Genomic DNA, 26,693 nt, shown 5'->3' with positions numbered 1-26,693 from the left:
GTTTTAAACTTTTCTGACTGTTGTCAGAGGGAAATAGTATTGTACTGCAACTCCAGCAGCAAAAATCTGTTAAAGATTACATACAGAAAAATACATACATACATATATAAATGCGCACATAGGGCTACTCATTTATGAAGGGAAATTCCTTAGCACAGCCAGGTATGTCCAACAACCTTTTCATTAACGTATATATGCTCCAACTGAAGGCGTACAGGGTGGACAACAGCACGCCTGCCCACGGGGCCACGTTTCCCCGGGAAGGCAGGGCAGCCCCCTGTCTGCGGGGATGCGGGGGTCCCCCAGGCCTGCCCCGAGGCAGGAGGGCTCAGAGGGACCCGTCGCCGTGTCTGCTGCGACGCGCTGGGTGCCAGAGACCTTGGCTTCAGCAGGTCTTTGGTGGCCCCGGAGCTGCTGCTGCCACACAGCCAGAGCCTTGTCACCTCACGTACAGCCCCTTCAGAGCCTTGCCACCTCACATACCCCCCCCCTTCAGACCCTTGTCACCTCACCTACCCCCCCAGAGCCTGTCACCTCACATACAGCCCCTTCAAAGCCTTGTCACCTCACCTACCCCCCCCAGAGCCTTGTCACCTCACCTACCCCCCCCGCCCCAGAGCCTTGTCACCTCACATACCCCCGCCTCAAAGCCTTTGCACCTCACGTAACACCCCGCCACCCCGAACCTTGGCACCTGGCACATTTCAGCTTTAAGGAAACCCCAGCCTGGCAAGAGCTCGGCACACGGCGCCTCGGAGCCGCCTCTCCCCCCTCAGAAGCCCCTCGGCAGCCCCGCTTGCTGCCGGGGTCCCTGACAGGGCTGCGCGCCCCGCGGACGGGCTGAAGGGGGACCCAAGGCGGCAGAACGTATAGCGCAGTGAGGGGCCACTTTGCGCATGCGCAAAGCCGCCCCTATATAAGCGCGGCGGGCTGCAGGCGGCGCCTCAGAGAGCCTGGAGGTGCCGGAGGGGGATAGATCTGTGCTCGGACGTGGTGGGGCTCGGCCGGCTTCTCTCGGTCCTGCCCGGCTCATCTCAGGCGTTTCGGGCGTCTTCCAGCCGCCCCTGTGCGTGTATAGTGGGGTTCGGGGGTGGCGCTGATGGAGCGGTTGCTGCAGGCCCTCAGGTTGGAGGCCCCTGCCTGAGAGCTGCTGCCAGCCTCGCAAGGAGCAGCTGTGGAGGGCGGTGTGTCCTGGGGGCACTTGGGGCTCTCAGCTGGGCAGGTGTTGAGGGGCGTTTTTGTGGGGGGAACAGGGCAGGGGGTGTCCCAGCACAGCCTGCCCAAAGCCCCATGGCAAAGTGGGTTTCTGTGCTGCCCCCCACCCTGAGGATGGGGGAGAATGTGTGGGTGGGATGTAGGTGCTGCCCAGGCAATGTCTGTGAACACACTAAATCCCTGCTGTTGTTTTTTTGATGCTACTTAAATAACAGTCAGTAATACAGGGTTATAGATACATGACAATATCTTAGTAGCCCTTTGCTGGACGCATGCCACTGTCTGTGCCTTTCCTGCATTGGGGAGCCTGTGATTCACTGTTGTCTAATAAAACTTGTACTGAGCGCTCCAGCAAGTGACAAGATACTTTCTTCCAAGGGGTCTGAGTACTGTACTGCCTTCACTGCAGGTTTTTCTTAGTACACTAAATGTTTTAATCTGCTTTAAATGCTTTTATGTAAGAGAAAGACAGCAAAATGAGGTAATACAAGATTTAGTTTTCACATGCTGCCCCAGTGCTACAGGTTTGCTTCAAAACATCCCTAACATACACCTCTTGCAGTGTTTAAGGAATGAATATACACTTGTGCTCAAGTCTGGTTGTTTGTACAACAAGTGTCAGCAGGTGACGTGCAGGCAAGCAGATGTTCACTCTGGTCCTTTGGCTGCAGGTACTTCAGCGGACGCAGTCAAAGATGACGTCTTCACCTTCTGCGGGAAGGGCCTTCCCAGCATCGCCTGCAAGGGAGATTTAAAAGGTAGAAGTTTGGTACCACCCTGAACTGCCAAGATTAAGACAAACTGCACAAAGTAGAACAGATCAGCACAGAAACCACAGACCTCTTCATACAGGCACAAAAGTATTTAAGCATTAATAACTATCCATGCAAAAGGAAACAAGATACCCAATTACCTTTGGAGCTATCGGCAATTTTAAAACAATAGACAGCCAGCCCTCCCTTCCTCCTGCCCCCAACCAAACTGAAGGACACTGATAAATCTAGTTTAAAAGAACGGGAGCAGCGTGCACTGTGCGTAGCACTCTGTCCTTAAAAAGACCCAATCTGTGGTTAACAGTAAAGCTCTCCGAAGTGGTGAGGTGGGCCAAAGAGGTGATTTCTTGGTGTGCTGCCTGTAGAGAAACAGGCTGCCTCTCCTTGCTAGAGCGGCACCCAGTGTCAGCCAGGAGACAGTGAAACAGTTCGCTGAACTACAGCGTTACCAGAAGCGTTTCCAGTGCATTGAGAGAGCAGTTTAATAAGATGATCACACAGAGGGTGCAATGAGAAAAACCACCCTGCACAACAGCGTGAACTGACCCGTCACACCCAGCGGGTGGCTCATGGGCACGTCGGTTGCGAAACCCATTTCCACAGCGCGAGTTCTTATGTTCCTACTGAATATATCACCACCTGTGAAATACAGTACGCTGCAGTAACACTGTTGTCCAAGGGCTGAGTCTGGAACAAGAGAGAGAAGTAAAAAAAATACATGTAAGACAAATATGACTAGAAGCCATTTGGAATTCAGCCACTCGGCCATTCTTCTCAATTTACTGCCCGTGAAATGCACAGATGCAGGATTCTGTAAATTTATTTTCCCAGAAGCCTGACGCTGGGCTGCAACACGTACCAACGGAAAGTACCGCACAACTCCCTCGGCCTCTGAATTAATGGCGTTCAACCAGTGGCTACAGTGCTGGCGTGCCTGCTCAGAGCGGACGTTAAGGCATCAGAGCAGCGTGATAAAGCAGCTCATAATTCTGGAAGTGGACATAAAGGAGCCTGTTTTGCAGGTGTGAGCTGTCAACAGCTAATTATTCTCGCTAATAACCTGCTGTGGAAATGGGCGGCTGTACAATGGCTTCCTTACAACACAGAGGAGCTGGGTAACTGTTAAATACCGTGTTCTCTGCGTGGGAAAAGACATCTGAATGCACATCTGCAACCAAACGCTCGTGATGTAGCATGGATCTACTGTGCTTGTCAGGTTTGCTGTGGATAGGCTGTTCTGGCATCTTTATTTGGCAGGTGACAGGCACCCTATGAGGGAGCAAATAAAGGAAAAAAGACAATGTTTGAGATAAACAGATTTGAGAGTCTTCCAGAGTCTCACTGACCTCTCCCCCACCGCTTTGTGAAGTGCGTGTCTGTAAATACTTGTGGTTCTGTCACCACATGCAGTCTTGAGAGGCTGAAAACAGATGGTGCTTGTTAAATTGGAATGAAATTATTATAACACTGAAGTTTAACAATTGCAAAGGGATTCACCACATGGATATTACGGTAAACAAAAAAGGAGAAGCAAAATACTTTTGAAAGGTCCTAAAAGCTTTCGACAGCAGCGTGCTAATGCTGCTCATCCGCGCCCTCGATCCGTCCCTTGGCTGCGCTCAGCCAGTTCTCTAATCCACCTCCAGGAGGGACCATCTGGGGAGGGCAAAGTTAACGCCCTGCGCTTGGCTCAGTGTTTCCTAAGAATGTCTGGATGTCCTATAGCTGCACAAAACTCGAGCTGACAGAAAAGGAAGGGTCTTTCTTGAGAACTGCTCTGTCACTTTTCATATCAGCCTGCTTTGAGGTCTCTGTGTAATCCGCTTTTCAGCTTCGTTGTTTTAGGTCTCTCCTGCAATCACCTAAAATGATCATGAAGCATGTGGAAGGAAAAAATAAATAAATCAATGAATGGTTAGATGTGTTTGCACAGGAGAGTCTTGCAAGATGTATCCTCCAGCTTCACGCTGAGCTTTCCCCTTCTATTCTTAGCCTTATTTTGAACGGCAGACACTGCCTTTGCTTTTTAAGTAACACAGTCTCCATGCTAAGGCTTTGCTCAGATTCTCAGCTGTAATCACACTTCTGTTTTCTGCAACGCTCCTTTATCTTCTGCTTTGAAGACAACGATTACAAAATCCTTTCTAAAACCTGTCAGGATTACACCAAGCCAGCACTCAAACTGTTAATGAGCTTGCGGGGCTCTGAACGTGAACTGGGATGGTGAGTGTCTCTGCTTTCGCTCACAGATGTGCGTTTAGCTTCAAACCAACACAATATTCACACTCTAACTCATGGGCAAGAACTCCTGTGATGAGATACTTAGTTTGACTTTACTCACTGCTTGCTTCAGCTATTTGTTGCAACTAGAGGTTGTAAAATTATACAAAATTGGGGGGGGGGGGAGAGGGAGAAGGATGAGAGTAAATATGCAAAATATTTCTAAAAAAGAAAGAACAAAAAAGAACAGGAGGAGCGACTGCAACTCCTTAAACTGAGCATGTTGATCCAGAGAACAGGCTACTGTTACCATGACAAAATAAACCCTAAAAAGCCGCAGGACCAGCCTGAGATGACATCATTCAAACACACGCGCCCAGCCGGCGACCAGGCACCGTGCCGACACAAAGACACACGTACCTGTCGGGACAGGTCGGGTGCGTCAGGACAGATGCCATCCCCTGCTCGCCTCCGCACCGAGGGAAGCCTCACACAAACCCGCTGGGCAAGCCGGTTCTAACCCAAAGTAAAGCCAGGCTTTGGGTCTGGACTGTGGCACTCGTCTGCTCAGTGCAGACAGACGTTTGCCCAACCGGTTCTTGTGTTTTTCCTGCAGAAACCGGCCGGTGACTATCCAAGCTTTGGGAAAAAACGGATGGTTAAGGAGGAACATCGCCTTCCCTCAAACAAAAAGAGTGACCTTCCCCCCGCATCCCAGGAGCCGCTCAAAGCCCTTCCCGGGGGAAGTACAGCCGCTCCCAGGGTAAGACAAAAACTCGTACTACCCTTCTTAGGGGGAAAATAAAAAACCCTTTCCGGGCGCTCCGCGGGCCAGCCGAGCCGGCACTCCAAGGGCCGGATCCCAGCGCACCCCGACCCGCCGCGGAGCACCGCAGAGCCGCTCCCCGCTCCGCTCCGAACCGACGCAGCAGAGCCCCAGCCCACCGCTGCGGCTCCAGCCGCCTGCCAGGCCGGCACTAAACCGTCCCCGAAGCCCGGTACATAGCGGCTCCCCCCGGGCCCTCACCCCCGGCCCGGCCCGGCCCGGCGGCCGAGCCCCCAGCCGGAAGTAGCAGCTCAGCGCTTCCGGTGGCAACGTCACCAGCGCGCCGCCAGGCTGCATGGCGCACACTTGACGCACCGCATCGCGACTGCGATTGGTCGTTCGTTTTCGCGCCTGCGCACTGCCCGCCTGCCACCTCCAGCGCTGCTACTGGGGTCCCTGGGGTCGAGCAACGCTACGGCGCTCCCGGTGCCCACGGGCGGGCAGCGCGGCGTGCCGCGGGCGCCCTGCAGTGTGCCTCAGGCGGCCCGTGGGGCCTCGCCGGGTTCGGTGCCGTGCGTGAGGGCCTGGGGACACGGGAGCGCGGCCGCAAGGACGGGGCACGCACTGCGCATGCGTGAGCCGCGCAGCTCCCTGCCGCCCCCTGCCGGCCGTTCCACATGCCCCAGCCCGCCGTCACGCATGCGCCGTGGGGGCGCGGCCCGGCGCCCCTCACCGAGACCCATGGGCCCGGGGTTGGAGCTGGGACCGGGACCGGGTACTCCCGGCCTGGCCCCTTCCCCCGGGCACCAAACCAACCGCAGGCCCCGCTCCGAGGGCCCCGGGGACCCCTAAGCCCCCAGCAGCAGCTCAGGCCCCCCTCATCCGTCTCCACAGGCTGCCCTCAGCTGCCTCCCCCCCCCCCAATAATGGCAACACCTTGGTGGTGTTTGTGGTAGACTAATTTCTGAGAGGTGCTTAAGAAATACGAGATCTGGCTCGCTCTGTTACAGAAAAGGGAATTTTTTCAGCGTCTTCTGCTGAAGAAAGGGATGAGGGGAGGCAGGGATGGCAACCATCTGCCGGGGGTGGAAGAGGCTGCTCTTCTGCGGCAGGTCCTGCCCAGCAGCACCCTGTGCAACACGGGAACGGGGCACGAAGGCCAACGTTCGGGCCGAGGAATAGCCTGAAAAAAGCACGAGGAAAAGCCGAAGAGGACGCAGAGGGCTGCGGGGAGCCCCAGCCCTGCTGTGAGGAACAACCTGGCTTTTAGGCACAGCCTCGGGGATGGAGAGTGTGTCACCACAGGAGAATGGGTGCTGTTAATGGCCACCTTTAATTAGCAAAACTGATGGAAGAGCAGAAGAGTAGAGTTGTCCGCCTGTAACACAGCATATGTGGAGCATATATAAAGTTAAAAAAATGCACAAAAAAAATTGAACAACAATAAAAAGCCCTGGTCTGGTCGTGCAGGGTAATCCCTCGAGGAAGGACAACTTGTGGAGAAGCTGCCTGACCGTGGATCTAACTCTGAGCTGCCTCCACCTCCCAACGAGAGAAATCGTGTTTCTCTCACTGAGGATAAATGTCCTTCCTCTTATTATTGTCTACGGTGGTTAACAGATCACCAGCGTCTCTGTGTGTAACAGAAAATTAGACATATATAAAGAGAAGGAACTTTATGTACCTACAAAACGTATTTCTGAGCTCTAGGAGAAGCTCAAGCAAGTCACCGAAGTCTACAAACGCTTTCCTCAGCACCCTGCGCTCGGGCAGACTGTCCCCCCTGAGGCGTGTGTAGCTTTTCAGCACGGGAGGACGGCACCTGCATCCACTCGCCTTGGAAGAGCAGAAAATTACACTCAGTGGAAGCCAGAGGTCCCTCAATTCTAGGCATTGCAAAGCGCTACGCGCACACAATACCTACTCACGCATCAACTTGATGACAAAGAGGGTTTTTTTGTTACTGAGGCAATGACGAGTAAATGGCAAAAATGTACAACTACGGTGTTCTGTACTGGTGGAAACGGCAGCAATTCTCAGTCCTTGCAAGGAGGTCGGTTGATCCAAGACGCATTTTTCTAAGTCAGGAAGAAGCAGAAGCAGCAGGTTCACAACGGAGCACGCTCTGAAGACCCTGCTCTACAGAAGGGAGCTTGTTGTTCTGCACAGCTGGTCAGAATTGGACCCGGGTGTGTAACAGCACTAAAAATGGCATTTAGTGATTTTTAATGAAAACAACTGTTTTCAGTAACACAGAACCGGGTGTTGCAGGACTGGTTTTGTCCAATTGTTGTGCTGCAAGCACTGCAGGCTGCGGTGGTGCTGTGTACACATTGTTGTTGGTGTAGGTGTAACCCCAAGTCCCTGCTATGGCACAGCTAGTCTTGTAGCTGGATGAGTAGTAACTTATGAGAGCAGAATCCAGAGTGTAACAACCACGTAACACATTGGTCCTTTGCCCCAAGAGTGCAAATAATACCTCGAGGAAACCTCTGGAAGGACTTACAGCCTGATGTTGTTGTTACTGGAGGCAGAAACTGTTTGGAGGGAGCAGAGCAGCAGAAGAGAAAGGCGCTCCAGGAAAAGGAGCGTGGGTGATCTGTTACCCCACTCACTGCCGGTAGCAGTATGAGTAACACCACCCCTCCTCACCACAAGAAACAGGGTTCTCTTGTGTGGAGAGGCAGAGGCCCCTGTAAGGCGGGTCCGTTTGATTTTACTTTTTTTACAGTTTACCTTTTTTGTCTTCTCTTGACCTTATAAATATTGTCTGTTTTCCTTTTCACACATGCAATCTGATAACCAAACGAAACAGCAACAGTGAAAGCAAAGCTAAGCCAGGAACATTTAACAACATCCACGTGGCTGAAACAGCTAGCTTACTCCTCAGTGCTCGCCTGAGGAGAGAGAAACAACAAACGATTGGTACCCAGGTACCTCAGGGTTGTTCCCCACGCCGGGACACCTCCTTCCTGAGGAGTTTCTGGTGATATCACAGATCCCCTAAACTGCATTTCTGCTCCATTCTTTTATCCAGTTCGTTAGCTATTATTCAAAAAAACCTGTTCGCCCGTCCTCTCTCCTGTTACCTGTCACCATTTGTTACTGTTGGTTCCTTCTCTATAGCAAACAGATAAACTCTGCATTTAATTTAAATGAGCGACTATAACATTTAAGGATCATTTTTTACCACCTTCATTTTCTTTTTTGTTTTTCTTAAAGGAAAGGTCTTAGTACCCCACTTGCTGTAATGCACTGCAGTTAAAACTTTATGGAAACAGTAAATTCAGTGCTTAAGCTTTGATTATTAGATAGGGAGTCCCCTGATACCTCACTATACCTTCATCTGTTGGAGTTATTTTTGTTCTGGGTCAATCATATTATTGCTTACCATCATTCTAATAGGAAGAAAGGGAAATCTGTGTGTGATTCACAGCTGTGCATTATTCAGCACTTGGTAAACATCCAGCACACTGTTCTTGCCTTGCTTCTCAAGAGCACTGGCGTGAGGCACTGCAAATCAACATTTTGGGGACGAGAATTTCATTCATTCAGCCCACCCCCAGTCATCAAACCATGCTTCACGCAAGGCTTGAGAGCCAGAGCTTCAGAACCTGCCCCGCTGCTGGGTACGTTCATTTGGAAACGATTAGTCTAAATGGGTCTCCACGGAGGAGGGAAGTGGTGCTGAGATCTACCCCCGCCTGCCTCGCCACGCCAAGCTACCGGGCTCCCTCCAGACAAAGAACTGGAGGAGACGCAGCCCTGTAGGGATGGAGAGCCTGGTGATGGCTGTCAGGAACGCAGGGCTTTGCCTCCAGAGGGAAGTGGTGTACGAGTGAGGATGCTGCAATGGCGCAGGACGTAAAATAGCGTGTTCTGTGAGGGCAGCGGCACCATGCTCACCTGTGCAACGCAGCTTCTTCATTACGTCGGGTGTCGCTGAGATCAACCCCTCGATGAGGCCTTGCTGGCATTAGTTGTGTCATTCTATAGAAAAGTAGGTCGAATCTGTTCTTGTGGCTCACATTTATTTCTAAAAAATACAGACATGGTTATCGAGGGTTCAAGTGCCACCTTCTTTGCTGCGGAACAAAAGATTATCAGGCAAATCTCTAAGGTTTTACTGGCTGAAAAATGCAAGCTCTTACTCGTGCGACTGCTCGTACTGTACCATGGTAAACCCTGGGAAAATGTGACACAAATACCAAGGAAATGTCTGTAAAATATTCTCTGACATGCTGTGTTACGTGCATCACCTGAAACAGGTCTTCAGGCCGTGGTTCTAGCATCACATTACCAGCCTGTGAAGACAGCTTTGTCCAAGCAAGCTTTTGATCTAAAAAGCCCCTTTGGTGTTTCCCCTCCCATCAAAATACCCAGACAAACAAAAAAATAATTAGGATTTGTTGCGTAAGTCAGGATTACTCTTAGAAAATCACATTCAGGGCATTTGTGTCTTAACAAGTCTGGGGCAAATCAGAAACTAATGAATTCCAGAGTTTTGCTCCTGGCATTCCCCGCACGTCCCCCCAAATTCCCTGAAGGAAGAGTACTGTACAGGAGACGGATTCTGTAGAGACACGCAGTGCCGTAGTTAAGTCCCTGCGCTCAGCAGCTGTCACTCCTCCCTTTATATATGCGCGTGTATTTGGAGCCAAAAGGGGCGACTGAACCTGCACAAAGACAAAGCTCCTCTGGCTTTTGTATTTTGTTGTGTTGACACACACACGTCCGTACACCCTGCAGAAAGCACTCTGAGCGTTTCTGGTCTCTTGCTCATTACAGCAAGTATTAAAAATTAAAAAAAAAACCCCCAAACCACACACCCAAACTGTCAGCCACAAGAAATATTTGCCTCGGCCCAGTATCAGCTTTCCAGCAGGAGTGGATGGGATTAATGGCTGCTGGCAGGCTGAGTGGCTCGGCTGAAGCAAGAGCTTCAGGAAAACGGAGCACTCCAGCAGGCTCAGGGACGTAACTCACAGCAGATGCCTTTGCTCTGGGTTCTCTTTCTCTCCCCTGGTGTGATAATGATCCTGATTTATTAGCGAAGATAGAGCAGCACCCTCTTCCTGAGTGGTGCGCTGTCTTTACAGCCTGTCTGGGTTCTTATTAATACTCTTTATCCCTCCCATTTCAGAAAAAGCAACAGTACGAGACGGAGGAGAAGCTGTTGCCTAGGGATCAGACCACGACGTTGATACCCAGGCCATGCTGTTTGCCAAGCATTATTAACCAAACCCGTGCCAGTTCTGCAGGGGTTATGTGGTTGCAAACAGGTTTACAGGGTGGCAGTGTTAGAACCGGCAGGAAGGACACACAGCATCGGCATTCCTTCGCACGGGGGCAGCACGCGTGATCAGTTCAGCTTTGCAATCTGCACGCTTTAAGGTGTGGCCATTTCCAAATCCCAGGCTCATCGTAAAGGTGGGAAATAACTTCCAGCATCAGACTGGATTTTAAATACTGGCTTTCCCAGCACTACTGTCTTTCTTTTTCTGTCCCTTGATGAATCCTGGCTGGTCGTGGCCTGCTGCCCAGTGACAAACCCTGCCGGCCAGCCGGCTCGCTCAGCTTTCGGCACGCTGCAGCGTATACAGCAACAGCGCCCGGGTTCCAAATCGCACTATTTGCATCCAGCACTTCACAGATACAGGATGAGCCTGGAACACAAATAACACCGCCCCGTCTCCCACTCGTTTATGTAATCTCTGCCTCCACTCAAACACACGGTTAAACAGACTCCAAAGAAAAGCCCCAGTCACTCAGGACTTGCATCTTGCTCTCCAGCCCGTCGGGTAAATCAAATCCTGACGCACAGAACACGTGTCAGGTCATGCAGACCAACTCCCTCCTGTCTGGTGCAAAGCTGATCTTGCTCATTCGCTGGGCCGGCCCCTCCGGTCTATCACTGATCATCAGGCCCAGGCCAGTAAACAAGTCAAGCTTTTAGCATCGTGAAGTTACCAGAGCGTCACCCAAAACGCCCGTTCTATCGCACAAATCCAGTCCAATATCCATATACTCTGTTCTTCATGCAGGGAGGAGCTTGGGCCAAGTTTAGGCTGGTGGAGCCCTTCTTGGGGCAAACAGGGTGACGGCTGGCATCGGCCAAGGGACATAAAGCCTGCGAGCATCCGAGCTGAAAAGCAACTTGATCTCCACTTGCTGAAATTCTTGGCATGAACCACTCAGGATTCGTTGATGTCACTGGGTATGATTCGGGGTTCAGGTAAATTTAAGCTAACTGCTTCCTCTGGCTGTTTGTTTCTCTCACTAACCCAGGCTGTTAAAGGTCTGGAACGAAATTTAAGATACAGCTTTTCTAGACAGCTCGTTATGAGAAAACAAGAAGTACAAGCACGCCGAGCCATTTGAAAGTTGGGAAAAGCAGGCACATTTTTACTCAGTTATTAACTGTCATTACTAAATATACACACTGTCCTAAGCGCAGGACAAGAAAGGCTGCTTGAGTGGGGGAGCAGGGTGGAAGCCACACAGAAAAACCCACCTGCAATGCAATATAACACACACCTGAGAACTCCTTCTGCAGCAACTACAAAAGGCTTCACAAGCCACAAGTATCCTGCAGACACTGGGACCTCCTACCTGTGCAGGAATCTTGCTGCAACCATCTATTTTTGTCACCTCACGATTAGATGTCTCCAATGCATTCTTCATGGGGGTCGCACCTGGAAACTACTAAAGAGGAAAAGGTAACGTGAGATCCTGCTTACCAAGTCACGCATCACCGTGAGAAAACACCACGTCCCTGCTCCGGGCACTGCATTCGCTGCCAGCAGGCTCCAGGTGGAATTCAAGACATTTGGTTTTCACCCATAAAGCGCCAGTTTCTTTAGCAGCAGTGGGTGCCTTTTCCCTGTGCCAAAACGCTGCAGCTGAGACCAGAGACAGAAACGAGTTTGGAGTATTGCTCATGTGAGGAGGAGCGGAGTGCAGAGAGTTCTTTATGGAGCTGCCGCAACCCTCAAATTCTTAACGAAGTCGGCTAAAGCCAGAAGTTAATAGTCTCTTCATGTGCTGAAATACTGACCAATATTTCATCGGTTGTAGGAAAGTATGGTCTAAGCAATAAAAAAAAAAAAAAAGGTATTTCAACATCAACAGCTCTGTTCTGTATTTTAATGTATGGCATCGGCCTTTCAACACGTTCATAACTTGCGCTGCCACCAGTTAAATCACAGCTGCATTTGCATTGTTGTTAAAGTTGGGCTAGAAGCCTACCTCCGAGTCTTAAACTGTCGCACATCTGAACTGCTCAGGGTGTAAATGTGGTCTAGAGCGCTTCCCAGCCTCACCATTTCTAGCGCCCAACAGCCCCTGCAGTGGCTGACACGTTGGGAATCTGCCTGGATGCAGAGCGAACGGGTAAGCAATGGTGTTCCTTAGCTCCACGTGTCCAGTAAGACAACTGCTGCCTACGCCAGCTGTGGTCAGAAGTGTATTTTTAAACAGATCGCAGGAAACAGTTGTTCATTCACAATGTTTTGTTGTTGTTGTCATTAACAGGCAGGAGGACATAAGGACTCATCTGTGTAAGGGGAAGAAAAGCTGGTAATAAACTGTCCCGTTAAACCAAATTACCTGGATCTCCTCTCCAGAGCTGGCAGCCCAGCAGTGTTGAGTCTCCTGTCTGCCCATGCTTGACTTGTTAGTTCATTAAGACAGAGACAGGGATGACAATCTAATTACACTGAAATGTGAATCTGGGCTTGGAGCAGCACACCCCATATCTGACCCAGGAGATACCGAGGGAAGAGTTTCCAGGATGGAAAGAGAGCCCTACTTTCAGTTGTTAACGAGTTTTCAAACACGGGCGGCTGCTGAAGAGATACACCCCCACCCTAAGGGCTGTACCTCAGGCAGCTTCACAGGGTTGTGCATAAACCACCTCAGCTGACCGTGAGCAACGTGTAGTTAAAGTCACGTCCCCTTGTTACTGAAACGGGAGCAGAACGAGTGCTGACCACTCAGCAGGTACAGCAGCAATCCTATATCCCCCCTCGTCTCTCCCCATCCTCCGTCCCACAGTTAGACCACAGCTACTCCTGTCAGAAGTGCAAGAACGATGAAAGTCCACAGGGAGCCTTCTGCGTCGTCCAGTTAAATGCAGCTGCTCCAAAAGATCGGCCCATCTCAGGGCTGCAGCGTTAGCTTCCCGACCTCGCAGCATCCCTGCTGCTTGCAGAAAACAGGACGGAGAAGATTTCCTCTTTCCCAGCCCTTAGCTAGGCAGCGCTTGTGCTGCCCAAGTGCCACCTCACTGTCGGAAGTCTGCTGCTCACCTCCTCTCCTGTCCTTGTTAGCCCTCTCCTCAATCCGAGTACTGCGCCGGTTTCCTTCCGTTAGCCCTCTCCTCAATCCGAGTACTGCGCCGGTTTCCTTCCGTTAGCCCTCTCCTCAATCCGAGTACTGCACCGGTTTCCTTCCGTTAGCCCTCTCCTCAATCCGAGTACTGCGCCGGTTTCCTTCTGTGCTCGACTCCAGGTTAGTTAAGGGGAGGGAGCTGCTTTAGACGCGCTGGTGCTGCCAAGAGCTGAAAGGAATAACCATGATCTGTACACTCCAGGACTGAAGTGAGACAAAGACAACTAAGGCTCAGGATACTGGAAGTTATGTTTAAAAACAAGAAATAAAACCAAAGCCTTTCCTGGCAGCTCTTACAATGCCGCAGGAGAGCCAAACGTTTCCCCGGGCAATAGGAAATGAGCGGGTATTTCTTACAGCGGTGCTGTACGAGACAGCCCTGTCACTGGCGCTTGGTATTGTCATTGGGGGTGTCAAGGACCGAGGGAGCTGAACAGCTCAGAAGTCACTTTCTGATCCTCTGCACCATCAGGTTTCTTTCCGACTCGGGGCTGAGGTACACTGAGAAGGGATCGCAGAAGAACGATTGATCTCCTGAAGCTTTGGTGAACCTGCCTCATTGATTAATGGAGTTGCAATACCCCAAACTGCAAAGTTGGTTCGGTTTTCCAGCGTTATGTTTCCCCCCTCCTTTTTTTTTTTTTTGAAATAGGAAAAAACTAAGCTGAACACTAATCCAGCACCATTTCAAGTTTGTCTGTCCCAGACTGACAATCCTCTTAGCGTTTCCTGTCACCCCAGGAAAAGACTTTGACAGATTCTATATCGGAAATGTATTTTTATGGCCAGGTAACGAGCCGATAGCCGTCTGTCCCCTCGAACAGCCAGGCAAGCACTCGCGGCTCCGAGGAACCTTCTTCTCCATTCCCGTCACAGCCACACCAGACCACAGCTTGCAGATGGAGCTCACCGTTTCAGCAAGCGGAACCTCGGTGCTCTGTAGAAACTATCTTCCACGGTAGAGTAAAAGTGAATTAAGGGGAGGCAGTTTCCATCTCAGCGAAGAGAGCAAATGACCAAAATGCTTGTTCCTAGTGCATAAAAGCTGCAATTACAAGCTCATTATTTAAAAGTGGTGTATTTCTGATGCTTAATCTTCCTGGATTCATTCAGACACTTAGAAATGTTCCTGAAAGGATCCTCAAAAACTCAGCGGGTCTGAGTCATTTTGAATTTTTTATTCTACGTTCCTCAGAACAGATTTAAATAAATTACATTAGAACCTCTCTATTTTAATAATCGTAAAACCTGCAGGGGAAGGAGTAAAATCACTTTCCACTTAATACGAGTTTACCAACATCATTTGTAATGTTTAAAAAAACCCCACAACAATAAAACCACGCAAACACTCTCCCCTTTGATTTTAAGAACAATTTACATCTTTTAACTTCCCCCCCCCTTGATTTAGCATTGCAATGGTACAGAGATGAAATTAGCAGAAGTACTACAATAACACCATTATTTTCTGTGTTCTTTACGAGCGAATAGCTTGAGGCTCTGAAACAATTTTTGTGTCGGGGAAGATGGAGCAGACAAAAGCACAATGTCTTTCAGCAGGTTAAGCAGCTCGTACCTGCTTGCGATATATTAAGCTCCTTATTTATTGTTCTTACAGGAACTTTCTTTCATTGTACTATAGTATAGTGTAGTGTATAGTATATATTATACTCTTGTGGTCAATGACATCTGCCATACTTAACCCTCCTGCTATGTTCTTTCTTCTCTCTATTATCCTGCCAAGCAATTTAGTTCTTTCTTAGTCAATACATTGCTACAGAATTAAATTAGGATTGCTGTAGAAATCAGTCCTACAGGCAATATAATATGGGGCCCGATTAAAATATTCTCCTGAATGGAGCAGGACAGGTATAATCAACTAAATAAAAGCGATACATCAGTTCTTTTCAGTCTCTTTGGGCCAAATTCTATTACCTGAGCATAAAACTAGAATGAGTCTGTGGATTACACCAAAATCCCTACATGTTTTACTCCAATGAAGCAGAGAGCAGAATCTGGCTTTTAGCCTTTGTCAAAGAATTCGCATTTACATTATTCTCTTACTGGTAATTCTGAGATGCAGTGGGACTTGTCCAACCCTCGCTAGCTGGCTCACAAATTGTCTCAAGAACACAACAAAATAAACCGGCCGTGCATTTCTAGAAACCACACATCTTTGTCTTCTTCACTAGTAGGCCAGCACTGACCTGATGGCCCGAACTTCAGAGTTTTGTCTTTAACCCCCGAGCCTGAAAGCTGGCTAACCACGACCGAAGGCATGTTATTAAACAACCAGCAGTAACGAAACGAATCCGTCTGTCTCCTTTTAGCCCTTTCGGGGAAGACGCTGGGTTTGAAATAAAGGCGGTGGGAGAGGAAGGGGCACAAGAGGCAGTGCCTCCCTTCACCACGGCCGTACTGCGGTCGGGCTGCTGCCCCCCCTGACAAATACGGTCACCTTTTAACTTGTGCTGGAACATGAAGGTCTCTCCTGCTCCCTGACACTGCTCATTAACGGATTTACCAGTCTTCTGCATTCTTCTAAAACTCTTTTATCAACAGGGGTGAACTCCGATGGTTTACGATTACTAGCGGGACTCAGAGGCCCGGCCAAAAGGAATTACTGCAATTTTGCTGTTTCCATGGCACTGTAACACGGGGAACACAGAGTTAAGATTTAACCTGGTGAAAACAGACTTCTCCTATCCCAGTGCTTTACTCCCCTAAGAGTGACCGTGCTGTAACCTGCCCCCACAGCCACCTCGCCCCAGGACCTCCAGTTCTTTGTGCCACCCTGAAACAGAAATTCACGTGTTCCACATGTGTAAACTGATATAAATTTCTACAGTCGGTTAGCTTCGTTTGCCAGGAAAGCAAAACCTCTAATTGTTTCATAGAGCGATGAAAATCATCACCGAATGAGACACAACTGAGGAACTGAGGAATGTAATACAACTGCAAATTATCCAGGGAACTGCTTGAAGCGTAATGGGAAGCAGGTTCCCAGGTGAGCGTTCTGAGCGTGCGGGAATGCACGCTTGCTTTTGTTAAACGACGACGCCCCGTACATCTTATACCTTACCCTTACACAACTGCCATCTCACACGGCCCTATTAAGTAACTTAGAAACAAGTAGAGTTGGAGCATACTTATTTTATCTCTTTTTGCTTATTTTCCATTCTATTTCTCCACAATGACCAGATAATAATGGTAAAATGTGTGTGACTATGTCTGAGAGGAAAGAAAAATGAGGAGTCTGCGATGTATTCCCCCATTTTTCCTAAAAGGGGATGTCTGTGTCTGTTCTGAACCCTTGCAAGCAACCCTAAAATATATTTAGACAAAAGCAAGTAAAAGGGAAGGCTGTAAATAGCTTCAGTTTCAAACATATGAAATGATAAACTGGAAAGAATAACCATTTGCGAAAAGATAATTAAGATATATAACCCTCTGTCAGGAAAAAAAAAAAAAAAGATGAGTGGGATGTAGTAAAAATATCACGAGATGGTTCCAGTACAGTATTCTTTCTGTTCCCTCCTAGTATAGGGACAAAGACTCCTTGAGAGAAATCAGCACTGTATTCAAATTAAAACCAACAGCTGCCACCTTCTAGAATGTAGCTATTAAATTAATAACTGTGCAGGGTGGGGGTGCGAATAAAACCCCAACCCCTAAGCACACACTGGGACTTGACTCGCTAACAAGGCTCCAGTGGAAAATAGGAAAGCTGAGGCAGATGTGAAATGGGTCTGTACAACCAACAAAGGACGGCGAAGAGCCCGGCGACGAACCGCGCGGTGCTTCTGCTTGGCACGCAAGGGCTAGTCGAGGTCTCCAGAGAAACAGCCAGTCTTTGGGGATCCTCGGCGCAGAAGGATCGTCACGTACGGCTTTAATTGTGGCACGTACCTAGAATGGGCCGAGGAATATTTCTGCTTCTTCACTGCTTTTGTTGCTAAACAGTCAAACGCGAGGTTCATAGCAAATTAAGCTGATCTGCATAAAACCTAAGGGGGGAAAAAAAAATAAATCAGTAACCTGATTGCTCTCCCTATCACTAATAGCGGTTAATCTGCATTTTATAGTCGTTCATCATCTGAAAGTACAGGCACACAGCTGAAAATGAATACATTACTGCAAATTGCCACCTGTCTGCTAACTGGTATAATGAAGAGCATATTCCCTCTTAGCCCACTGCATGTGTGAAATGGATGTTACCTCACTGCTGGCGTAGATTAAAAACATCCATATGGACTGTTACTGCAGCTCAGTTGACAGGAAATAATTTGCTAAGCCACTTATTTTCTCTTGATCACATACTAATGCATCGGGTTAGTTTCCCGTTGTATTTATAGTTTGCCTTACTTCTTGGCTTTTCAGGTTTTCAAGGTCCAGCACAACCTTGTTCAGTTCGCGTTTTCCACATAAATACGGGAATATTTTAACCTTTCTGTTCCCTTTTAGCCCATTTTTGTCTACCAAAATAAACTTAAGCCTGGCCCACTTCCAGTAGTTCATGAGTTGAACTGTCCCCCACAGAAAAAAGCCAATTAAACGTGATACGGATGTGAAGTACAACCTTCAGGGCAAAACTTACGATTGAAGGTTATTTCATGGCACATTTTCTTAGCTTCGGAAGAGCCAGATTTACCTGGATAACTTCAACTTTCCACCTAAGTGAAGAACTAACTGAAGTCCTTTCCTCTGGTTTGATTTATTGGGTCGTTTTTAGTCTGGTACATTGTAAAATACAGGATTTCCTGAGTGCAAAGGAGCTTCGGGACAGGAGATCACAGCAGCCCAAGCCCCTTTTTAGCTTTGCATCTTGACACCAGCAGAATTCTCATGGTAACAGACCCCTAAATAAGGTGTTAGAGACCAATTTGTTTGCGGTTCCACTGAGCGAGAGCACCAAGAGAGCTGCAGATGGTTTACATTTCCAAAGGACTTCATACCCACAGAACCAATTCTCTCAACTCCTCCCGTATCCTGTGGTCGCTGTTTCACTATGCACACAGACCAGCCTGAACTCTTCTGGTTTAATTCTGGCTGCCAGTGACACATAGAATGATGTACAGTTTAAAACAGCGAAGCTGGAATATTGAGGTCTTTGGAAAATAAGCTTAACGCTAAAGAAGCTTTTAAAAACCTTTTAAAAACATGAGCACTGCCCAGAATTAAGGGGACGCCAGAAAGTTGAATTAGCAAAACTGAACCCAGAAACTGAAGTGGCTAAAAGTGCCAGGAAAATACACAACCAGCATTTCAGCTTTCAATCCAAGAGATGGAGACAAGCAGGATATGCACAAATATGATCTTTACAATGTTATGTAGGTGCTTCTGCTCAGCGAGCGTGCCAAAGAAGAAAACCTGTGCAGAAGGGAAAGTTGTGGCCATCTCTACTCTCAGGCTACAAGGTTTATCAATGGCAGTTACTCCTCATCCCAAATGTGATCGACCACGGCTGAAACAGCCTGAAATCTACCGTCAGTCTTGTACTCTAGTATACATATTCAACAAATTAACGGATCGGAGAAATGGTGATTCTACTGTCTCCTTATTTCTGAGTTCTTGGCCTTAACATATTAGCATTTCTCTTCAATTCCTTGCACAGACCTTGCTACTGACCTGTAAATAACTTCAATCTGATAGGTTATATTGTTGGATGGTAATTAGCTAAACTCATCCTTAGGTTTATTTACTTCAGAAAATAAAATCTGATCTGTACCTGGGTTTGTTTCCAGAAACCAAACCAGTGTTCCCTTAGGCTTTTGGGAATTCTTCTCCTACCCAACACGTTCCCTGGCCACCTAACGACAAAAAAAATAATGCTAATCCTGGCAACATTAGCTGCAATGATAAAAATGTACTACCCTACACGGCTGCTCAGGAAGGTAAGACTTTTGTCACCCTGACAACTATACAGAGTGCTTTGGCTCTAAAACATTGACACGCTCTCTGATATGCTAAATGTGTTCTAAATAATACTGGTGTGTTAGTATGTCATCCTTATTCGTTGCCGGTTTTGATTCCCTTAAGAAATGGTACTTCATCCCTCTAACAATTGTACCTTTTCTTGGTGCTAACCTTCCGAGCTCCTGAATAATTTTACTGGTGTTTAGCTTAGAGTTTTGCTGCCTGAGTTTCAGGTCATCATTCTCTGTCCTATCACCGTATGAAACGGATTACACTATCCCACCGGAAAGGAATATATAAGGGATATATACCAAGTCACCTTGAAGACAGTTACAGCCTCCGGTTATGTCTCCTCAGAGAAATCTCTTCCCTAAATTATACAAATGTAGGTGTTTCTGTCTTTCTGTTGCCAAAGTCTTTATTCCAATGCCCTCAAAGACAGAACCTGTCCAACAAATGGCATGGTTTATTATTGATCACCAGTGATGAAGTTACTTTGAATAGTACAAGAGTGCTAATTTTCCCTCAGGAGTTTCACATTCTCTAACCTAAACAGTCACGTCCTTGGGCTTCAAAAGGAAGTTTGGGCTGCTTAGGCTGTTCAAGAGAAAATTCTCCTAAGGACTGAAGCTAAGAGTCTCGTAGCCATCTCCATGAACACCAGCTTATGAGTAGCACGCTCAGAGCAGCAAGAAAGAGAAGGGGATGTCTTTTACAAGACAGATGATCCAATCAGGAAAACCTAATCTGGGCCTGATGCCACAAGTCCTTGTGTAAAGGACAGAGAGCAACTAAGCCGAGCAGAGACACTGCAAAGAAACCAACTGATTTATTTGTCTCAGAGCTCGTATTCTGGAGATACGTACTTTAGAGCTGTATCTTCCAGTAAAGAAAGAGGAGTACGAAAGACTGAGCTAATCAAACTGGCAATGAAAATAAATGCAGAGCAAACAACCTCCCAGAAATGCTGTGAAAAGTGTTACAAATGAAATGGCCTCACTGCTGTTCTCCAGAAAATCAACTGGTTTTAGCAGAAGGATGGCAAGACGGCTTTAAAGAAGCCCAAATCCTGAGAAAATGGATTGAGTTGCAACTCAAACAGATAAAGTGGCTGAAAATGAATGAGAAAGAAGTTATAGACTCTTTATCGTATCAGATGATAAGGAATTCCATACATTTTTTTACCCTAAGGAAAAATTCACCACCTCATTTGAACATATCAACAAAATCATGTTACAGACAGGGTGAGATCTGCCTTATCAGGCTTTCGAGAAGTTGAAAAACTCTTCCTAATTGTTTTAGGGTGAGCTTAAGACTATCTAAATACCCCTCAGGCTTGTATTTAATGCAATAGTCATCTGAGGGATTATTTATAAATTCAGTAACCTTGTCTAAGCCTTTACCTTTGAATCCATGCGCAGAATTTTGCCACTTATTGTAGCTACATCCAAACTGTATCGGGGAAGAAGAATGAAAGGAAACGGTGCAAGCCGAGATCTGGGGATGAGGATTTCCAAGTTCCAAACCCAAACTGGACACAAACTTTACAACATCCTCGGGGCAGAAAAAACATCCGGAGGAGTGTCAAACCTTCACAAATAGATGCTTGTCCCGGCTTTACTAACGCTGCTAACAGCTCCTCTCCCCAAGCTCCTCTCGCTCCCACAGATACCAGTTCACAACAGTGCCCAGATGAAATAACCGTTTAATTTTTTTATTTTTTTTTACCTCTTTGCCTTGATATTTCATCTAAGAAAATCATGCAATGTTCTTAGGTGTAGCTCACTCTGGACTTCAGCCCTTTTGCGGCAGCTCTGAAAGAGGTATCGCCGAGCTGGTATTGCTCAGCTCCTAAGGAAAGCACAAATAGTCACAGAGACGCTCACAGAAATCGGTCTCCAAAAAAACAACAGGCATAAAGAACAAACTGAAATTTGGCTCCAGACAGACATATACTAAAACAAGGACTGGTGAGATGAAAGGACAAAATGATGAGCGAAACAGAATCTCCAGGGCCTTGTCCTCCTTTTATTTATGCCACACCAAAACACACCAGACAACAAAGTTACACTGATACAAAAAAGCCAAGTTTTTATTTTCTTTGTGATTATAGGTGTCAAGCAAAGGGATGAGTTGTATACAAGAAATGTACAATTCTGTCTGAAATACCCCATTTTCTTGCCTTTGAACCAGACTGCAAGGTATTAATTTAAGGAAAAAAACCCAAGGAAGTGTCATCCAAAATCACCGACTTCTGTTTATCAAAACAAAAAGTGTTCAGCATCTTGGGACGGTAATGAGAACAAGAGGTTTATTAGCAAGTCTATTTTCTACTCAACAGTCTAACTAGTTTCCTGCTGTGCTGTTTCCCTAATAAGCCTGTGGATTAAATGCAAAGTTTCCTCTACTAAATGAAGCTTCAGACTAATGCTGGAAGAGACCACGTACTTCAATGAAGAGAAAGTTAAAAAAAAAAAAAAAAAGTTGTTGTTTAAGCCCTTTGCTGCCCTCTGGTCCCCCTGGAGAATTCAGAGCCAGAAGCAAAGACTCAGAGAAACAGACCAAATCACTGGAGGCCGAGCTGGAATTTTCTCTGCGTATCTGGAAGACTGACACGGACAAAGCGGTGGTACAGGGGCGTAGGAGAGGCCAACGGCACAGAAAGTGCTGCAGCAAGTGCTGTTAACTCCTTCTTCCTCCCGTTACTGATCTAGCTCTGCCAGCCTTTGCCAGCTTTTATCATACCAAATATTTCATTTGCTTCCATAGACACTTGGCTTCTGCTTTTCCTCCGCCTCTCTTCTACTACCTCTACAAATCCTCTTCCCTCTCAGTCTCTCTTCCTGCTGTTCTGCAGTTTTTCCCCCTCCACGTTCTGCCACTTTCCTTCTGTTCTCCCTTCGTGCAGTGTCGTATTTTGCCCAAACCTGCCTAGGGGAGTCTTGCACGCTCTGTTTCTGTCTTGTACACCCATATCGGATTGTGCCTTAGTTCCTCTGTTGGCGATGCCAAACCTCAGACCCACAAACAGTCCCTGCTATCACAATACCTATCAATAAAAAAGAAATTATGCCACAAAACCGTTCACTGATTTTCATGACATCTGAATCCGTAACTCCTGACTGTTACCTGCAGGAACTAGATGGGTAAGATGGATGAAATATTAAGGTAAGTTTTAAAGAAAAGCTGTTGTGAAATCCACAGACCGCAGCCTTTTCTATGCAGTGTCACAGTTAAGGGAGTTCCTCTCCGATTGTTCCCATTCTGCTTTCTTACTTAAGTGAACCTGGCGCTGCTTGGCCAGGGAGGGGGGCCCACCAACATAAAATTCGGCTTTCTCCAAAGGGGCAGAACATGTGCCATTAACTCTGCGGGTCCAGACGATTGTTCCACACGCTCCTCTCTGAACAGCCACTGCAGGGAAAGCAAACAGTTTACATCGATACACTCCAGAAAATACTTGGCTTGATTATTGCTAGTAATAGCAAGGAATGAACTCAGGCTAACCTCCCGGAATCGAGTCGCGGCTTCATTTTCCTCCCTGTGCTCATTTTTATGCCTTTATCACATATATCACCCTAAAAACTTTTCTTGTGACTGTGCACCAAGAGCAGGTATTAAAGTCACTTTCTGTGACGGTCTTTAAATCCATCTCTGAACCGCTGCTGCCCAAAGCGGACTCTCCCACCCTGCAAACATAAACTCTGTCTCTCTGATCTAGCTCGACACTTTGCTGCAGCTGTGTTTTGACCCCTCGCCAACGCTGCACCAGCACCGAACTTGGTGACAAAATCAGGGAATAAAGGGTATTCTTCCCCTTTCCCTCTACGACAGCAATCTTTGTATGGCCAGTAAAATTTAACACCCAACATTTATATCATCACAAAGACGGAGGGCTTTTGCTTACAGCCAGTAGAAAAGATCTGCTTTGTTTCTCTCCTGCTGCTGAGATGTGTTTTCGGTCTGTGTAATGTGTCTTCTTAATTCAATATAATGCAAGCCACGCAGTGAAAATTGTATTAAGACAAATGCCATGGAGAAATCCCAAACCAGCCCGTGAACCGGTGGTGGCCTGCACTGGATGTACAACAAAAGGATGATTATAAACTTCTATATGACTATTTCAGACATACTTTGGGAAAACTTTTGTTGCATCTGAAGTTTCAGGAAGGCTTCACTGCTTTCAGCGATCCCAGTTTCAGCCCAGCAAGAGCTGACCTAAATCTACAGTAAGGTGTAGAGATATAAACAGATTAAGATTCTAATCTCAATTCCATCACAGATTTTCTTCATTAGTTCTAGTAAATCCCTTTCACTTTCATTACTCCCACTCCCCATTCTCAATCTGTGAGATAAGCATCAGCTCTTTTTCACAGGGCACTGCGAGGCTTTTTTCTTTTTTTAATACAAAATGCAGTGACACTTTCTGAGGGAAGATGGATAGACAATTGAATATATTTTGTTAGAGGAAAACAGCTTTAAAAAGCCAGAAAAATATTTCTTCATGCCCATACGAAAAACAAAGTTTCCTTTAGCTGAAAACCTAACTAGACCTTAGAACAGGCTGCAACGTTTGCTTAGATCTGCCAATAAAGTCCCGCACAAGTAAGAGTTTCACATTCCAGTACTAATTCTCAAAGATTTGGCTTTTAAAGACAAAGTCCATATTAATGTTTTGTTGCTGCTGTTATCTGGTCTCGAAAGGCAGCGTGGACCTCAGATGTCCTGCTAGCATGTGGCAGGATTCAGGAATCGATGTGGATTGAAGCTAGAATGGGATTTCCCAAACAAGCCTTGCAGTCCCAACACAGAACAGCTAGGGCTCAGGCGCGCTGCCCGCGGGCTGCCCCGGATCTGTTCATACACTCACACTCGGTAGAGGCACCGACGATCAATCCCTGCCCCAGAGAACGTGTCCTCCTGGCTCCAGCCCGCAAAGAACCCCAGCACTCGAGGAGGCTGTTGCTTCCAACCTCCAGTGGCATAAGCATTTCTCCCTGCGCAAGCCACTGCAGCTGAAATCCCTCTGCATGCCGGCACCGAGGCTGATAGCTAGCACGGTTGGCCCCGCAGTATTACATCTAACCTGTCAGAGCTCATTTTCAACCTCGTTATTCTGGGGGCTGGCACGCTGCCAACTCATCTCCGATGGTTCGGCAGCATGAGCTCCCCTGGGGCGTACTTTGTTTTCAAATGTCTCTCTCCAGCCTTACACAACACAAAGCTCTGTCATAAAGCCTGCGCGGAGAGCAAGATTTCTGTGCCTACTAGACGCAAACTAGTGGAGTGCGTGTCTGGGGCTGAAAGTCGATGCCAGCGTTGGTCTGCCTGCCCTCGTCAGCATCTCCGCTTGGTCTGACGGCCCCGTATCTTGGCAGGCTGAGCAAATCAGAAAATAGCCTTCCTGCAGAGGGAAAATCCTGGTGGAAATACAGGCTTCTATTTTCTCTCTCCCTGTGTTGAACAGTAAGTAAATATGCAGTAGGTCAAATCAGCTGGGGTTGTTTTTTAACTGTGTTTTCCCTCTCCTTTCCACCCCTCTGCACCTGGATCTTCCTTCGTGGTGTCTTTTCTTGTAGCCCATATTAATGGTAGTGAAGTGTGTAAGAAATGCGGGACATCCGCTACCTGTTCCTCCCGCCCCACTCTCTGCTCACCTCCTCTGCGCAAACAGGCAGAGGTGCCACGTTGTATGTATCAGCACTCACCAAGCAGAGATGTTCTCAGCTTTGGGTACCGTAAAAAGGAAAGGAGACAGAGTTTAGGGAAATCAAGTCTGGAGGCACACTGCATCCCCTTAAAACAGTCCAAAGAATATAATGGTTCATAAAATGTGTACACAGGGAATATTGCTTGAAGTTGGGAAGTAAAGTAATAAGTTTCCAAAAGGAAAGAAAAAAAAAGAAAAAAAAATAAGAAAAACATCACCAAAAATTGGAAGATCCACACAGTGTTTTCTTGCCTTGCTAGAAGCTTATGGGAGACTCCTGTAAAGGACGTTAGCCTTCCATCCTAGGTAAGAAACAAACACGCTCTTTTCTTGAAATGCCAAAGGAATGAGTATTTTCCATGAGTATCTAAGATGTGAAAGGCCTGAGAATGCAAAACTAAAGGAGTGGTTACATATCTCAGTAGCAGAGTACGCTTCAGGCTTCATTACGTACTGATGCAAATGTAAAATATGCAATGTAGAAATTAAAAGGCTACCTCTTTACGATTACAAGATCCCTCCTTTATCAGATCCTCTACTGTGTTTTAAATCTTGAATGGTCACAGCGCAGTGTTGGTTTGATAGGAGATGGATTTAAATACCAAATCTGGGACTAGACATTAAGGTTCCTAGATTTCTGAGAATTGAAAAACTTGACCTGGATTTTCTGAAGAGCACCTCAGATGGGCTCTTAGTCTGAAAAATCAAGATAAGAGAGACCAAAAGAATGACCCGCAGGCTGAGACTCCTAATTACAACCCTGTAATCAACTGTATCCATAGCCTTAGGCAAGCAGCTTCAGCACTTGGCAGAGTCCGATAGTTACGGAGGAGGAAGGAGCAATGAGCAGCAGTACAGAGGCTTCTTGATGCGCATTATAACTTGCCATTTCATGTGGATCAAATAGCTACCAAGCACTGAGGGACTGGTTGTGTTTAAAGTACTACGGAAATCTCAATATCCACTCTCAATCCCCTGCAGTCCATTGTCTTCCTGATCCGTATCCTTAAGCAGCATGCTCAAGAGTAGGATTTCTTCTGTGGTTGCTATTTCCCTCCTCTTAAACAAGAAAAAACACACCAAATGAACGGGGGTAAAAAAACCCCACCGAAAACATACGAAAGCACGCTATCAGCATCACTAAGGCCAGCCAAATTGCTAAAGACCTTCCAGAAGTAGTCAAAACTAATCTATGCTTTGAAACAAGAATAAAATTGTTTGTTTAACCAGTTATTGATCCAGTCTTTTTAAATGAATTACTTAAACTATTCATCCTGATCCTGGCAGCAAAAAACAAAAAAAAGGAATCACGTCTAGATTAAATGGTAACGGACATCCTTAAACTTACTCCCTCCATCCTGGTCCTTAGGAAGGGTTGGCTACATCCATTTTGCTCTTCTCTCCCATCCTTGCTGCTTCCTTGAGGAAGCCCCATCCCATTTCCTTCGCTCCAGCTCCAGTACTGCTGAGCAGCACATCAGCATCAGTGTGTGCATTTATTCCCTTTGCAGCAAACTACATTTATTGCATAATTTATGTCTTAAACATCTTTAAAAGCAGGTCGCGCTTCGCTTGGTTATATTTTGTAACGTTTTTGGCAGAACAAGACATTAAGAGGCACGCAAATAATTTTGACAAGCTTTCTTCTACTGCGGGTTATTGCTAACAAAAAGGCATCAAGGCATCGCACCGTCAGATTCAGATA

At 47.1% G+C, this 26,693-nt stretch overlaps 2 long non-coding RNA genes across 2 annotated transcripts in view; both read right to left on the bottom strand.

Annotated features, from left to right (window-relative positions):
• Window positions 1-14,606: 14,606 nt before the first annotated feature.
• LOC129211610 (uncharacterized) overlaps window positions 14,607-26,693 on the bottom strand; it is a 37,341-nt gene continuing 25,254 nt past the window's right edge. The window contains exon 12 of the long non-coding RNA XR_008578901.1: window positions 14,607-17,369. This is a non-coding gene — a long non-coding RNA (uncharacterized LOC129211610). The remainder of the gene's footprint in view (window positions 17,370-26,693) is intronic.
• On the bottom strand, window positions 21,347-24,327 carry LOC129211613 (uncharacterized). Its single transcript, XR_008578902.1, has 2 exons — window positions 23,412-24,327; window positions 21,347-22,692 (listed from the first exon to the last, which is right to left on the bottom strand). It is a non-coding gene; the product is annotated as an uncharacterized LOC129211613 (long non-coding RNA).

The sequence above is a fragment of the Grus americana genome, chromosome 12 (assembly GCF_028858705.1).
Source record: "Grus americana isolate bGruAme1 chromosome 12, bGruAme1.mat, whole genome shotgun sequence".
NCBI classification, from domain to species: Eukaryota; Metazoa; Chordata; class Aves; order Gruiformes; family Gruidae; genus Grus; species Grus americana.
The sequence above is the reverse complement of the archived record's forward strand: the minus strand, read 5'-3'. Positions and strand labels throughout refer to the sequence as shown.